This window comes from Heterodontus francisci, chromosome 38 (assembly GCF_036365525.1).
Source record: "Heterodontus francisci isolate sHetFra1 chromosome 38, sHetFra1.hap1, whole genome shotgun sequence".
Taxonomy (NCBI): Eukaryota; Metazoa; Chordata; class Chondrichthyes; order Heterodontiformes; family Heterodontidae; genus Heterodontus; species Heterodontus francisci.
In genome coordinates, this window is record NC_090408.1 from 27,872,870 (window position 1) to 27,885,264 (window position 12,395).

The following is a 12,395-nucleotide window of genomic DNA, read 5'->3' on the forward strand; positions in this document are numbered from 1 at the left end:
GCTGATACATGGAACACAGGTCCTATGTTATGATTCCTGGGCCACAATACTGTTAATCTAAATACTGGGCAATGAAAGGTTTCTTCTAGAACAGAAGGGATGTGAGGTCCACTTGTGGGAGAAACTGGTAACACAAAACCTGAGAGAATATTGAGTTCAAAACCTAAAAATATTGACAGAGGCAAACAGGAAACCTATGAGACTGAAATCTGCCTCAGTAAAAATTGAAGTTTCACCTATTAGTAGATTTTTTTCCGTTGTTCTCCCTCTAGTACATGTACCTTTATTGATTCAGAATTATCATCAGGAATCCTGCTGCTCAGAGAGTCATAAGAACAAGATTGTGAATCCATAGTTGGAAGTCTGCAAATGAAAAAACTGCAATATTGATCAAAAAGAAACTCAACTGCTCCTAGAATGTGGTTTATCTGATATGCTCTTTCCTTCTTTGTCCAACGGCTTTAACCCCTTCTGATTCTACTCAGAAGTGGAGATTCAGAGCTTTATCATTGCTGATCATGGACCTTTAGATCAGTTTCTTGTGTAGTTAATTCACCTAATTTTCCTTTTATCATTACTTCCAGAGTCTTTTGCGTTTTCGTTGTAAGAATTTTTTTGTGCTTAGCAGTTGACATATACATCAAAGAACACATGTAACGGTGTACTGAAAGAACAGAAGAAAATATGTACTAGCATTTACATAGCTGTCACATTGTGAAAATGTCTCAAGCAATTCACACAGTGAGTTACTTATGCAGTGCTCTTGTGACAGCCCATTCTATGTCAGCAGCATTTGATAAACAGTAATGAGATGAATAATGAGTTAATCTGTTTTTCTTCAAATATTGTCCAGGGATCTTTAGCCCTGGCTTTAATCTCCAGAAAAGTAAGATGAGACTTCAGTGTATAGCCTCATCTGAAGAACACCCCTAATGACAATGCAGCACACTCCCTGAAGACTGCACTGGAGTGCCAAAATTGACATTGCGCTCAAACACTCAGATGGGCCTTGAACCCTCAGCCTAGCAAAGAGAGTGTTCCCATCTGAGTCTCATTGAGATGTCAATCTTATCAGATAACTAGGCAACAGAAACTTAAGCTGATCACATTGTAACTTTAACTGAACTAATGCCAAGCTTTCTTGACAAAGTTCTCTAAATATCTTTTCCTATCTAGTTTTCTCCACTTTTCCTTTCCTTTCCTGGAAGTGCCAGTTGCTTAGGTGCTATGAGCCTTCAGGTACTTTGCTGGAATGCCCATCTTCATGTTTTGGGATGTTTCAACTAATAAATGTAAGTTCTGGTTGTTTAACTCTGTCAGTGAGTATCAGACTGATCAACCGTGGGGCCTGTCGATGCTCAGCCTGATCCTGCCCTTGCTCTCAACATATAATGTGGACTTCCAGAAGGAATCAGAAAAATCTTAGGAAGTAAAGGCTATTGGCCCTTTTGAATTGATCTCAACACCAGTCCCCCACCATCCACTCCCGCCCCCTTTCCCTCCCCTATCTATATATCCTCTTTCCTCAGAAATGGATCGAGTTGCCTTGGTGGCTTATTATTGCCCTATTTGACCAGCTGGTTGTGATCTTCTACTAAGATTCATTCACTCAGTATAGGCCAGAGGTTAAACCCAAGAACTTCTGTGTGGCTCAGTGCCAGATAACGTGATATGTTGACCATTAGAATCGTTTTGATAAATGTTTAATTTTAAAACTGAAGATAACATGTTCTAGTAGATTTTCCATTCTGTTTTGGACATATAATAAATGAAACTCATGACCCAGTTATGCGTCCAGTGCTACAACTAATGCAATAGCTTCTACATCATGTCCATACATACTCCATCATATTATTATGGGTAAGCGTAAGATTACTTCTCATGAATGCACATGAAAAGACACTCATGGGCCTCGTGTGAGAATGTGTCAAGGCCAGAAACTATCAGTTTGGTGAAAATGTTTTGCAAAATTCTGATTCAGTTCAAATCTTTTGTTAAAACTTGGTCTTGCATTCCCACCCATCATGTATCACACACTCACATTAAAGCTGGTTTCAACTGTTTCTTTAGATATGTTTTCTTCAATCAGATTGAAAAAATTGTCTCGGGTACATCCACAACAGTCATGACCACTGCTGACTCAGGACATGCCCTGTGTGCATTCATCTAATTCTACATCTCTGATAGTCCTTAGTATTTTGATGCTGGTTGTTAGATGCATTAATGCAATTTTTTTGCAGTAAGTTATGAGACTGCAAAGTGGAACATTGCCCCTGGTGTAACAGATGTGAAGTCAAGTGTATAATATTGGCCTTCAAACATACTAACACATTCTTGGCTTCCTGTAAAGCTCTTGCATCAATAGTTTATCACTATACTCATATACTCAGTTATATTCACAACTGCTGTCAATATTTGTCTAAAATATCCATTTTCAGGCAATGATCAGCCTGGGAAAAGGTAATGGCCCTTTGCTTTATCTTTCCATAGTCAATCTCCTGCCTAATGATGAAGCCACCCACTATATTGAGATTGTAAGAGGCAGAAAAATAAACAAAATGTGGAACAGTGAAGTGGGCAGACGATTCTGTTGATTGGTTTCCCTGCTTCAGTATGTGTGACCCCTGGGTCAGCCGGTGCTCAGAGCTGCCCGTTCAGACTGCTTCGGGCTAAACATACAAGGTGTAAGCAGGCAGAGAGCTCCCCCAACACGGTTCAAACAGGCTGGGGCGGCTCCTACTCACTCTCTGGAGTTTAATTGTGACCGAAAGCCGCGACCTCGGACCAACACCCCTGGTTCCGCCTTTGATTTGAGAACAGCCTGGAAACATTTTAAAAGCACTCATTCTGCACCTCCCACTGCCAGCTCCAACCGGGTTATGTCGTTTTAGCAGCAGACTCCAGTGGCGAAAAGAAGTGTGAGTTCCTTTGATTTTTGTAATAGTCATCCAGAAAAAAATTGGAAAATGATAGCTGAAAGTGTTTTCTTTGGGAGTTATTTGAGTTTAATGTACGAACCTGTAGTGAAATAATTAACGATTTAAAATTGATCATTTTGGACAGTCTTGGGTGCCTGTTATTTACAGATGGGAAGTTCTGCACACACAAAAAAACTATCCAAAAGTTTTTTTTGGATTAAGCCTTGAGGGATATTACTAGTCTGCTATTCCGTGCGTTGCTTTGTGATTTCACATTCTAACCCAATGGTAGAAGAGAGACAGCACAGGAATAAGAGAAAGAAGTTAATATATTAATAATAATATGCTCCCCTGATGGTTTGAGGAACATCCAGTGAGTAATTCAGCCTGTGAAGTTCCAAGTTGGATCAGTCTGTGTTGTTTGCTAAACTCAGAGTGGCATTAGTGACATTGCCCCTGATTAGGGAGGGGGCAAATGGTGAATCAGTCTTTTGGATGAGACATTAAAGTGAGGTCCTGACAGCCCTCTTAGGTGCCATCTATTTTGAAGAAAAGGAGTGGAGTTATTCCCAGTGTCCTGGCCAATAATTATCCCACAATCAACATCACTAAAACAGATAATCTGGTCATTATTGCATTGCTGTTTGTGGGAGCTGACTGTGTGAATATTGGCTGCTGCGTTTCCTATGTTACTATAGTGATGACACTTCAAAAGGACTTCCTGAGGTCATGAAAGGTGCGATATAAATGCAAGTCTTTATTCCTAATGTCTTTTCTGCTGATGACTATACAACAACCCTTGTTGGTTATGTGTGTAACGACAGACATATCCAGAGATGTGATGCTCCTATAAGCAGCCTGTGGCTTCTCACCATTGAGGTTCACTTATGAAATCTCATCACTTGGGTAAGGTCACTCAGAGACCCCTGGGCTTTTACCCCAGCCACAGGAAGGAAGGGGAGGAAATAGGACAAACAAATACGGGATAGATGGCAGGTGAGTCAGTTTTGAAATGCTGATGATTAACAAACCACCTGACTTTATCTCTCCCTTGAGATTGTTGCCTGATTTCTTTGTTTGGTTTTTGCCATTTCCAGTGCTCCTTATACATATTATTTTCTGGTTGTTATGACCAGGTGAGAAGGGGTCTAGGGGTTCCCTCTCAGCCTTTGCCTGGTTTAACCGTAACAGGGTTTATTTTTAAAAGCACCATGTTTTAGCTCCCCCTTCAGTGAATTCTTGTTCACTGCTCCAATAGTAAGGCAAAGAAATCAAAAAGGTTTCCTTAGATTTAAACAAGAAAGGTAGAAATTTATTAATTTTAAACTCTAATCTGGTTAATGACTACGGGTACGCGACCCGACCACGCTAGCATGCATATGAGATAAACACACGCAGATAGAGACAGAAAAAGTAGAAGGAATAAAGGGGAATTGTTTGGGGCAATATCTGGTAGTTACAGTCCTTTAAGTTCAATGTGGATTCTTTGGTTGCCGTTAAGTCTTGCAATTCGTTGGGGCCCAGTTCACAGTTCACCTTGTTCTGATGTAGCAGTCTTTTCTCTCTTGTGGTTTATGTGTCTTCCATGGGTCCGGTGGCTTGGGAGAAAGCGAGAGAGATGCTTCCTTGTTCCAGCTTCAGTTTCACAAGGCCTTCTGAATTCAAACTGTCCTGTGGCTAATTCAAAAAGCCTGGAGCAGCCAGTCAATCATGTGACCAGCTGGTTTAGCCAGTCCTGGCTTTGTGGATTGTATCATTTTAGCAGGCCCTGGAATGTGCTTCCTTACACCTTCGATGTCTGGTGATCAAAATCCATTTGGGTTAATTGGAGCAGGGAATAGTCCTTTGTCTCCACAAGCAGCGTCTCTTAGTATGCAAATATCTTTCCATCTCAGTGTCTGGTGATCTTCAAACAAGTCATTTCTTCACTCCAGCAACAGTTTAAAATCAGTGTTCATATGACAAAATTAATATGCTTCATTCTTGGTAGGTGGGGGTCTGCATGACATGGTAAATAACTTTACAGTGACTACACCTGAAATGTAATCATTTGGTGAGGATGGCATTGTTCTTTAAACTGCATGAATTGGCCTTGTCATTGATATCTATCCTGATACATACCTCTACTTAAAAGCAACAGGCCAAAAACAAAATCAAACTGTCCCCACCGTCTCAATAGTGGATTAAGAATTCCTCAGATCTCTGTGTGCAATGGGATTGCTTCTTTGCTATTTCTGGTGAAATTGTATACAAGCACATTTGTAGTGTGTTTAGGAGGAACCAAAGCAGAAGAAAGCAATTGGGTATATTTGCCAGTTTCAGTTGGCAACATCACTTTCTGGCACTGGGCTGTCCTGGTGATTTGGAAAATCTTGTACCAGCCTTTTACTACAGGCTCAGTGCCTGTGATCAGCGCCATGGCAACCAGTGCCTCCAGAGGCAATGATTTACATCGAAGCCGAGACACTACTGGTTTTAGATTGCCGGTGTAAACTACCCATTTGGATTGCCTTTGCATCTCTGAAGACATCTGTACTTCTACCTCAATGGCAGCCTGGAGCAGCATTGTTGGGTTAATGAGCCATGGGACTAGCTCATTCAGGCATAATGTGAATATCAGTCATGTAAGTTACACCTTGTACAGAATTTCCAATGAGCTCACAGTGACACCAGAGTATATGAGGCCTTTTTTAATTTTATGATCAGTTGTGATAGTTACGCAAAACAGCTTTATTTACCCCCTTCACCTTTTAACTATTCTACAATTGTCAGCTCTATCCTGGCAGGGCAGCCCCTTTTCATCCAAGTTCACATCAAAAACTGCTGGCAACTCCAGATTACTAAATACCGAGTAGACAGTTTGATTTTGCAATGCCAACACAGAGGGGCTACTGCCCCTCAATCTTTACAACAATTGGGTCCTTTGGGTGGGGAATCTGTTGTGCATCTCCCTTGGCAAAGTGTTAGTGACAGTAAAGCTGAATGGCTGCTTCCTATGAGAATTCTACCAGGTATGCCACTTTACTTCTGGCTGAGCTTTCATTGTTCTGTACAGCTCTTTCCCCAAAAAAGTCATGGCCAGAATGCTGAAGTTACAAACTTGATGTTGTGGTAACTACACATGCACTATCATTGCTGAATAGTTTTAGCTGCAAAAACAGAGCTAATTGGGAGCAATGGATAGGAGTGGAATTATCTCCATTGGAAACTGCTCCATAATATAAAAGTGCTTCAGCTGGGGCTGCCAATGGTTCAATGAGTAAAGCACCACATTTAGTGTGGTATTGAGTCATATAGGCTAGGAAGATCTTAGGTTCTCAGTCACTGGTCTGCTCTGAGTTAGCTGCTTGCACTTCATTTGCTTTAGTGCTGACTCTATGACTATTTACTTGTGATTCCTGCTTAGTGACTTCTGCATAGGTGAATTTCAGGCAGGCACAATATCTGGTTTCACTAATTTTCGGCAGAAAAATACATTTTTGGAGGGGAGAAATTGCAGTCATCAGTGCAAGAAATTTGTTTGAATTGTGCTTGAGATTTGCTGCTGCACGTACTTTATTGAGTTTACTAGTTTCTATAGAGCTCCTTTCAGAGTGCGGAGATGTTTGCAATAGACAGGTTTCCACAATGATATTTAATTGTCAGTAGTGTTAAATTGAAAGTCAGCCCTTCACTGGAAGCAGCTGGATATTTCTAGTTTTGATGCATGTTGTATAATTTGTCAACAATGCCAGGCTACTTACAAAACAAATTGCAGCATGTAAGGAATGCATATACAAAAACAGGATCTGAATCACAATATATCACAAGGAAGAGTTAGTATTATCACTCCATGAAGAGTTGGTAAAGCCTTGTACTTCGATCAAGGTTACCACTGTATCCATATTATACTAAATAGACCCTAGTAAAACATGAATTGAGTGGAGGGGCAAGCAAGAAAGAGAATTGTTCTGGTTGCTATGGCTATGAAATGATGTCGTGGGATACTAGCCTCCCAGTGCTTAATGTTTGTGTTTGAATTTCATCTTTCTGCTATTTTAATGTGTCATGGAAAGAGCGGATATGTTGTCAATAATTTAGAGAAAGATCCTGAAGGATTTGCATGACTTCAAAGCACAAATGTAAGACATAAATATCAGCACATAGTATGTAACAACATGGAGAAGTAGTAGTTGTTAAAAGATATATTCAAAAAAAGATGTTGTACAAATGGGTCAGTAATACACCTCAGACACAGCAGCCTTTGTGAAGCTATGACTCTACTAGAACTCTCCTTCCATGCCTAGGTCGATGACTCTTGTACCCCCGCTGCCCCCCACCTCCAGCCCAGAGTAGCATCTGTGCGTTAGGTGTCTCTCTAGCTATCTAAACACCTGGGCTGCCCTTTCCAGCTGGATTGTAGAACGTGTTCAGCAGTGGTTGCTGCATCCGTGCACTTTGGGCAAAAATCTTGGACTAATCACTATTTTTCACCCCTGATGCTTTTCTGATCAGTTCACATAGTGTCATGAAAGAGCTGTTAAATGTTGTGAATTCATGTTATATACCACATCCCTCCTGTTCATCTGTCTTTATGAGCCACATGAAATGTGCATTACAGTGAGAGGCTTGGTTTTAAGAAGACCTGTACAGTAGCATTACATGTGATACATGTGAATGTATGAATGTAATATGATATATACAATAATGGAATGTAGAATTTATAACAGTGATTCTTAGCACAGGGAGTTCTTGATCTTGGCAAGGTCACTGATGGAGGCATCAAGTGGAAGGTTGTTCACGAGGAGAGAGAAGGAATGGGAAGTTGGACAGTGAGCTGCCCAGGATGGCTCTTGGACACTTCATTACAGCTTGTTTCAGAAGGCAGTGGCTGGGACATGGGAGCAAGCAGTAATTATGGTTTCTGAATTAAAGAAGACCTTAAATGATGTGCATAATATGAGATTATATACTGTATATTCAAGAGCGTTCTAGTGGCTGATGAAAATCAGTACGGAAAAGTCAAGCAAAACAGCGACCTCTTGAGTCCCTTCCGAATCTCCAGTGGTGCAAAGCAGGGATGAGCGCTGGCCCCAACCTTATTCACCATCTTTTTCAGCATGACGCTGCAGCAGGCAACGGAAGACCTTGAGGGAGTTTACATATGTTTCCGGACTGATGGAGGCCTTTTCAACCTCCGGCATCTTCAGACTCCCACAAAGACACAAGGAAAAACTCATCTGTGAACTTCTTTTTGTCAATGATTATGCTCTCCTGGCCCACAGTCAGTCAGTCAGTCCTGCAACGCATAACAACACATTTTTCCGAGGCAGCACAACTCTTCGGACTAAAAACCAGCTTAAAGCAAAATGAAGTCCTGCATCAGCCTGCACCCCAAGAAGAATATAGACCAGCAAGCATTGTCATCGAGGGAACTGAGCTGAATGCCGTCAAGCAATTTACTTATTTGGGCAGCGTCACCTCGTTTGATACCACCATAGACAAGGAAGTGGACAAAAGGCTCTCAAAAGCAAACAGTACATTCAGCAGACTCTACAAACGAGTGTGGAGCAACCACAGCCTCAGAGCACAGACCAAACTCAAAGTGTACAAAGCCGTAGTCCTCACCACCCTTCTGTATGGCGCCAAGTCATGGGTCCTAAACTGCTGTCATTTTTCATCTTCTAGAGCGCTTCCATCAGCGCTGCCTCCGCAGCATCCTCAAGATGCGTTGGCAGGACCACATCACAAACATTGAAGTCCTGAAAACAACCAACATCAAGGCCATCCTCCTGCGTTGGGCAGGTCATATTGCCCGGATGGAAGACAGTTGCCTGCCCAAGATCTTGTTCTATAGAGAGCTGACCATGATAAAAACAGAGGGGCCCAATGCAAATGTTTCAAGGACTCCCTGAAGAAGTCCCTCTCTGTGTGCCACATCGACCATCGCCAGTGGGAAGCGCAGGCCATAGGTTGTGATGTCTGGAGATGCTACATCAGGAGGGCTACAGACATCTTTGAGACTGGGCAAAGAACCAGCATGAAAGAGAAAAGGAGGAGAAGAATCGATCTAATTGCCCCCAGCAGCGACTACACCTTCACTTATACCCAGTGTGGGAGAATCTGCCGGTCACGGATAGGCCTGACTAGCCACCAGCCGGCCTGCAACAGATGAATACAACCTTCCCAAAATCTTCGTCCGTGAAGAAATGCCAAGAGAGTGGCTGATGGGTGCATTTTGAATCTGACGTGGGAAGTTGAGCTGATAACTTGTAATTGCGTGCAGTATAGACACCAGCACAAACTAGTGGGCTGAATGGCCTGTGTGTGTGCTGTATATTCTACATAATTCCTTAGCTTATTGTAGCAGTTTTTAGATATGTTCTTGTGAGATATTGGTAATGAGGATGAAATCCCTTTTGTGCGTTATGTCCACAAGGGCACCAGCCCAGGTTAACACACTGATTGAAGTAGTGCTCAGGGCAATTTCACAGAATGTGAGGCCTGCATTAGTACCTAATAATGCACAGTGCAATTTCAACTCTTAAGCTCTTGCTCTTCTGTATATAGTACTGCGGACTGAACGATAGCTTGGATTATATATTTGGAATGAACGTTCCTTCTGCAAGGTTACTCTTACAAAGAACAATGTGACCAAAAATATAAACATGTACACCAGTAGTTTTTCAGTCAAGGTCAGGTTACTTTGGAATGATTTGCTGTTATTGTTCCATATTCAGCGTAGATGATGAATGTGGCATTTCATAATGAAGTAGACAAATATAAAGCTATTCAGCTGGATTGCTGGGTGTGTTCAGTTGCAAACTAACAACTGCAGCAGCTTTTATGTTTTGTGTGGCTCAAAAAACAAATCTTGCTGATAATTGCAGGGACTTCACTTTTGCATACAACTTTGATTTGGTGCATGTAAGTTCAGCTACTGCCAAATGATAAAAGCCGCAATTCTGACAGTTGTGCTGGGAAATAGTGGCTGTGTATTGCCCTGTAGATTCAGGGTTCTTCTCTCCCTTGCCTATTTAATAATACAATTCCAAATAAAGATTAGACTTGTCACTTCAGCTGCAAGAGTTTGTTATTTTATTGCACTTTGTGCTGGGCACCAACCGTTGAGTGTTTCTAGATGAATGCTATTTGAGGTGCTCACTCAATAGGTATAGGTTTCAGAGAGTTGGATGTGCCCAATTCTGATTTTTTTTTGGTCTCTAAAATTAAGGTTGAATTCTGTGCCAATTCTGCGATCTACACTATTGTCGAGCAAGATTTTGTGTCAGGAACAGAATCTGCAAAAATGTCGCCTATGTTAAAATTTAAAGGAAAATTAGTTTCACTAAATGGTCTTATACCATGGGCAGATTAGTAAATGAATGTTTCCTTTAATTTTGCACACACAAGGAACTATATCCCTAAATCTCTTATCCTTCTCACGTTTCTTCCCTGCTGTCTAGAAGGAGGTGACTTTTGAATGCCGTGAGGTTCTGCTGATGCCACTCGTCCTACGCGACTTGGTCAATTATGTGACCCCTGATAGTGGAGTTCCGCAGATGGTTTGATCGCAAGCATCACTGCCAACCTCTTCCCTTCCTTACATGCGCTTTTCTGTAGGTGCCATTAGGTCGTAGCTGGAGTGGAAGTCCTGTCTGATTATATATTTTTTTTCATATTATAGCCTAATGCACTGAGGACTGTAATAACAGTGTGACTGAGATCCTCTAATTCAGAATGGACCAGGAAACAAACCTTTCACCTAGCCACTGGGTGAGTTTTGCAGTTGTACTTCCATTAAAGAAAGAAAGGCTTGCACTTATATCGTGCCTTTCATGACCTCAAGACCTCAAAGTACTTTACACCCAATGAAATATTTTTGAAGTGTAATATAGGAAGTAAGCAATTTTAATTTTCCCTGATGGCTTAACTAAGCAAGAGAGTGGTTTAGTCATACACATCACAAAGGTCCCAGTCTGTGGTGTGTTAGCTCATTTCAATAGAACCAGTACTGGGTGGGGTGGTGAGGTGGGGGTGCTACAGTTGAGCTCAATGCCCCTGTTTTAGTCCAGGGGGAATGAACCAGGGTTCTCATTTCTGATTGCTATCAAGTAATCTCTGCTGGTCATGTGCATGTGGAGGTTGTGCGAGAGCAGAATTGAATTTGAAGCTTAGGACCCTATTAGTTGAATAATCCATCGGCCACTTATGGACTCGGGTGTCACAAGAAGAATGGTCATTTGGATGAGGCACTGGCACTGGTGGAACTGTACCTCAGCAAGGAACCGCTCCTGCAAGCGAAGAAAATTGGGAGGAAAAAGGAGACAAAATAACAAAAGAAATCCTAGAAATGAGGATCTGGGAAAAGCTGATAATATTTGATAAGCTATGTGCAAAAAAAAAAATTCTCTTCCTGCCACTGGGGTCTACAGCAGCATTGATGGTTGTCATGGTGATGAATCTTCCCTCTTTCAGTGGCGCATAATGTTTGGAGTGTTTCCTTGTGAAATACTGGATATACGCACACATTATATGAGCTCAGTTTTTCCTGGTTGTTTGCCCCTGCATGTTTACTATTACAACTAATGTGTATGCAACAATAATATCAGGCCAGAACTGATTGCTGATGTTATCAGATGAGGGCTTATTCTGCTCAATCAAGTGCTTCTCTCTGCTCTTTTAATGGTGGCATTAATCCGGCTAATATGATTGTGTTAAATAATCATACCACAGTGTTGCTAATGGTGATTTATAGCCTATTACTGCAGTAGGTAAATTAGTATCTGAAGCTCATAGTGGTATTTCCTATCTGATCGTTTTAAGGACAAATAAAATGCACATTTTGACAGTAGTTTGCATTGACTTTACTTGCTGGTCATTTTTTTTCCCCCATTAATTGCGCTACCAAGATTGGATTCTGGTGCTTTGGAATCTGAGGTGTGAAACTACTTGCCACTGCTCTGTAATAAAGCCAGTTGTTTCACTATGATGCTGGGGTTGCTCTTACTCTGCTGGTAGCAGTATGGCAGCACTGGTATCACAGGAATGAGGTGATATTAAGCAATCGTGCCTCAGATGGAGATGGAGGGGGATGGGGGGGATTGGTCAGACTCGTGTTGATAACTGGACTATTAGAGATGGTTCATGTGTGCAACTGTTATACTGGAGCTAGCGCAATGTACGTGTTTGCAGTTTTTAAGGGTCTAACAGGAATCTCAGACTACAACAGAAATTCCAGTGAAATAGAGACTCACTATAATAAATTTACAGCAAGATGAATGGAAGTGGTGCACTACATTGTAAAGCAACAGTAAGAGGCCCTTTTCAGCTTTATTTATACAATTGGCTTTTTATTGTTCTATATCTCTCCTTCACTTACCCTTGTCCTTCTTGTCCGTTTGTATCTTTCTCTCTTTTCCTTACATTACTTTTTTCTGTCTGCTTTGCCTCGTGATTTTCTCCTCCCTTACTGAAGAGTGCCTTCACCATTGTGAA

At 41.5% G+C, this 12,395-nt stretch overlaps 1 protein-coding gene across 5 annotated transcripts in view; it reads left to right on the forward strand.

Moving 5' to 3' along the window:
* The window catches only part of LOC137352469 (WD repeat-containing protein 72-like), a 279,396-nt gene that overhangs the window by 20,774 nt on the left and 246,227 nt on the right, over window positions 1-12,395 (forward strand). Inside the window, exons 1-2 of one of the 5 annotated variants that reach the window (XM_068017964.1) lie at window positions 2,493-2,918; window positions 10,585-10,673. The exons of 2 other annotated variants lie outside the window; for them this stretch is intronic. The gene's annotated coding sequence lies outside the window, so the exon portion shown is untranslated. Of the gene's footprint in view, window positions 1-2,492; window positions 2,919-10,584; window positions 10,674-12,395 lie in introns of those variants that run through there. 2 more of the 5 variants (XM_068017963.1, XM_068017965.1) reach the window with 2 other exon arrangements.